Source organism: Sapajus apella, unplaced genomic scaffold (genome assembly GCF_009761245.1).
Source record: "Sapajus apella isolate SASKATOON/1434 unplaced genomic scaffold, GSC_monkey_1.0 scaffold1068, whole genome shotgun sequence".
NCBI classification, from domain to species: domain Eukaryota; kingdom Metazoa; phylum Chordata; class Mammalia; order Primates; family Cebidae; genus Sapajus; species Sapajus apella.
The window spans coordinates 9853-13909 of record NW_022437994.1 but is presented as its reverse complement, the minus strand read 5'-3'; the positions used below and the strand labels follow the sequence as shown (position 1 = coordinate 13909).

Genomic DNA, 4057 nt, shown 5'->3' with positions numbered 1-4057 from the left:
CAGCCTGGGTGACAGAGTGAGACTCTGTCTCAAAAAATAAAATAAAATAACAAATAAAGTCCTCGTCTCTGTTTATCCCTTCCTAGTAGCCTGCCTGTTTTTTCGTAGCTCTCTTTAATTTGTAATTGGGTGTTTCTTTGCATGCTCACTGTTTTAGTGTCTGTCTCTTCACCAGATCATAAGCCGTGTGACAGCAGAAGGTGTCCACGCTAATCTTACTCATTGTCACATCGCCATCATCTGGCACGGCACACAGTCTGCTGTATAACAGATGCTCAATGTAATGTAAATTGCTTTTTTTGAAATAGAAAAATCTATATACATGTTACAAAGCACAAAAGTTACATAAGGACAAAGCCTCCCTCAAGCGCACGTCCCACCTCCCCTATACATCTATCAGCTTTCCTAGAGATGAAACGTACTCTTTATACCACAGCCTTCAGCATAGTGCCTGCACATATTAGCACATTCTTCTGTTTAAAAACAGAAACGGTAACAAAACTGTATAGTTGTTGTCATTCCTTTAAGCTGCTTTATTAAAAACTCTTTTTTTTTTTTTTTTTTTGAGACGGAGTCTTGCTTTGTCACCCAGGCTGGAGTGCAATGGCGCGATCTTGGCTCACTGCAACCTCTGCCTCCTGGGTTCAAGAGATTCTTCTGTCTCACCTTCCCAAATAGTTGGGATTACAGGTGCACACTGCCACGCCTGGCTAATTTTTTCTATTTTTAGTAGAGGCAGGGTCTCATCATGTTCCCCAGGCTGGTCTCGAACTCCTGAGGTCAGGCAATCCACCCGCCTCGGACTCCCACAGTGCTGGGATTACAGGCATGAGCCACTGCACTCAGCCTATTTTAAAAATTCATTATTATTTTTGAGATGGGTGTCACTCACTCTGTTGCCCAGGCTGGAGTGCAGTGGTGCAGTCTTGGCTCACTGAAACCTCAGTCTCCTGGGCTCCAGTGATCCTCCCACTTCAACCCTCAGGTAGCTGGGATTACAGATGCACACCACCACACTTGTGACTAAGTTTTGTATTTTTTGCAGAGATGCGCTTTCACCATGTTGTCCAGGTTGGTCTCCAACTGCTGGACTCAAGCGATCCTCCAGTCTCAGTCTCCCAAAGCACTGGGATTACAGGCATGAGCCACCGCATCCAGCTTTTTTTTCTTTCTTTTTTTTTTTTTAGAGATGATGTCTTTCTGTATTGCCTAGGCTGGTTCTGAACTACTGGCTCAGAGGATCCTCCAGCCTTGGCTTCCCAAAGTGCCAGGATTAAAGGTGTGAGCCACTGCACCCGGCCTCTAAGCTGCTTTAAAAACAACAACTATCTCCTTGTTCTGGAGAACCTTCACATCATGTGTATTATTGGGACAGATCTAACATAATTTATTCAGTCATTTTTCCAGTTATTGGGATTAATGGAATACTGCAACAAAAATCCTTGAGCATATAATTATCATTTGTGTAAGCGTAACTAAAGGATAAATTTCTAGAAGTGGCATTCCTGGGCCCAAGGGTGTGTACTTTCAATATTTTAACAAACACTATCAAGTTTATGTATTTATTTAGAGACAGAGTCTCGCTCTGTCGCCCATGCTGGAGAGCAGTGGCGGGATCTCAGCTCACTGCAAATTCCAAGTCCTGGGTTCAAGTGATTCTCCTGCCTCAGGAGAATTTTCTTTTTTTAATGTATCAAATAGTATTCTATGTATTAAACAGTGATAAGGACATTATATAAATTATTCGTCTCCTCCAAGACCCTCCTCCGTCCTCTGTCCATCATCTTTTTTGTGAGTCTTCTCTGTCCTATTCCAGCTGGCACCAGTTTTTCCTTCCTCTGAACTTCTGCCGTCCTTGCTGATTTTACCACCATGGGGCCCTTGATTATACTCTACCCTGCCCTTCGGACTGAGAATTACACCATCGGCCCCACTGCGCTCCTACTTGCAGACAGCCAGCTGTGGGACAGTCTCCCTAATCTCGAAATCAACCATGGAAAGCCTGTGGGAAAACACCACCATTACATCCACCCTGGAAGCTTTGAACAGCTTCATCTCTCCGCGTGTGGAGGGAGGGTCTGGACTGGATAACACCTCAGCCCCAGGTTCTCTGCAGATGCAGTACCAGCAGAGCAAGCAGCACGAGATCCACCGCAAGCAGCAGCTCCTGACACGCAGCCTGCAGCTTCAGGAGCGAGAGGCCAGGGCGGAGCTTAAAAGATGCAGGAGCGGCTGGAGCCAACAGGCAGTGTCGGCAGAGCCTGGGCATCACCAGCAAGAGGCTGCACGAGAAAGAGGACAGCCTGGCCCAGGCCGGCAAGACCATCAACGCGTACTGAAGGGGAGGATCTCGGAATTGCAGTGGAGCGTGATGGAGCAGGAGATGCGGGTGAAGTGCCTGGAGTCAGAGAAACGGTAGCTGCAGGAGCAGCTGGACCTGCAGCACAAAAACTGGCAGGAAGCTGATCAGAAAATCCAGGAACTCCAGGTCCACCAGGAAGTGAGAGCAGACCACAAGCAGCGGTTTAAGGGTCTGGAGCAGAAGCTGCCCCTGCAAGAGCAGGGTGCTGCAGTTGTAAAGTCTGAGCCAGTGTGACTCCCTAGGCTGGAACAGCTGCAGGAGGAGAGCGGGCGCCTGCAGTTAGATGAGAGAGACCAACAGGCTGCTCCAGGAGGAGCTGGAAGGGCTGCAGAGGAAGCTGGGGTGCCAGGAGAAGATGCAGGGGACACTGGTTGGCTTGGAGCTGGAGAACGAGAGGCTGCTGGCCGAGCTGCAAAGCTGGGAGAGACTGGAGCAGACCACGGGCCTGAGTGTCAGGACTCCGGAAGACCTTTCCAGATGCGTGGTAGAGCTGCAACAGAGGGAGCTTGCCTTGAAGAACAAGAACAGCGCCATCACAAGCAACGCCTGGGAGCTGGAGAAGGCCAGGCAGCAGCTGCAGGAGGAGCACCAGCAGGTCAGCGGTCAGCTGCCGGAGGAAAGGAAGAAGTGTGAGACCCACGAAGCGTTGGCCTGGAGGCTCCAGAAATGGGTCCTGCTGCTCACCAAGGAAGGGGCATTCGGGCCATCCTGGGATCCTATGACAGCGAGCTGACCCCGAGCGAGTACTTGCCCTAGCTGACCCGGCGCATGCACGCAGGAGGCCGAGGACATGGTGCAGAAGGTGCACAGCCACAGCGCTGAGATGGAGGCTCAGCTGTTGCAGGCCCTGGAGGAGCTGGGAGGCCAGAAACAAAGAACAGACATGCTGGAGATGGAGGTGCAGATGCTAAAGTCTCAGTCCAGCTCTCAAGAGCAAAGCTTCCTGTTTTCCAGGGAGGAGGTGGACATGCTCAGGTTGAAGGTCAAGGAGCTGGAGGGAGAGCTGAGTTGGCTAGAGGAGGAAAAGAGGATGTTGGAGGCGCAGCTGGAGCAGCGCACGCTGTGGGGCCACTATGACCAGAGCAAGACCAAAGTGCTGCACATGAGCCTGAGCCCGGCCAGTGTGGCCAGGCAGCGCCTGCGCGAGGACCACAACCAGCTGCAGGCGGAGTGCAAGCGGCTGTGTGGGAGGAAGCGCTAGACCACAAAGAGCCTGATTGCTGAACAGTCAGGACACAAGCGCTGGGCCTCTCACAGGACCACATCATCTCAGATGGGACCTTGTCAGGGCCAGAGCATGGCGGCCTGGATCTCTGGAGGACTAAACCACCCCAGATCAGACCCTTACTGATAGAAGCTCCGGAGATGGAACCTCCAATGAGCCTAGTCATGAAGGACAGAAAACCCAGAGGACTGTACCATGGAGATCAAAGTCACCTGAGATCCTGTCTTCCACAGGGGCAGGCTGTACAGGAGAGGAACAGTGGAGGGGCAGGCCATAGAAAACAGGGCCACCTGGCTAGACCCTGGGAAGCCAGGAGAGGACCAAGTTCCAAAGGGGAATGCTATGAAAGGGCAGAGAGGACAAGACCTCATCCTACCTCCCTGGTAGCAGCTCTGCCTCCTGCCCCTGCCCCTGGCATCAGTAGCTAGTGGGGCCAAGAGAAGCTAGAGCAGAGAGCTGGCATGAGTGTA

General features: G+C 51.4%; 1 pseudogene; it reads left to right on the top strand.

Annotated features, from left to right (window-relative positions):
- Positions 1 to 1902: 1902 nt before the first annotated feature.
- Positions 1903 to 3563, top strand: LOC116546567 (annotated as a pseudogene).
- Positions 3564 to 4057: the final 494 nt, after the last annotated feature.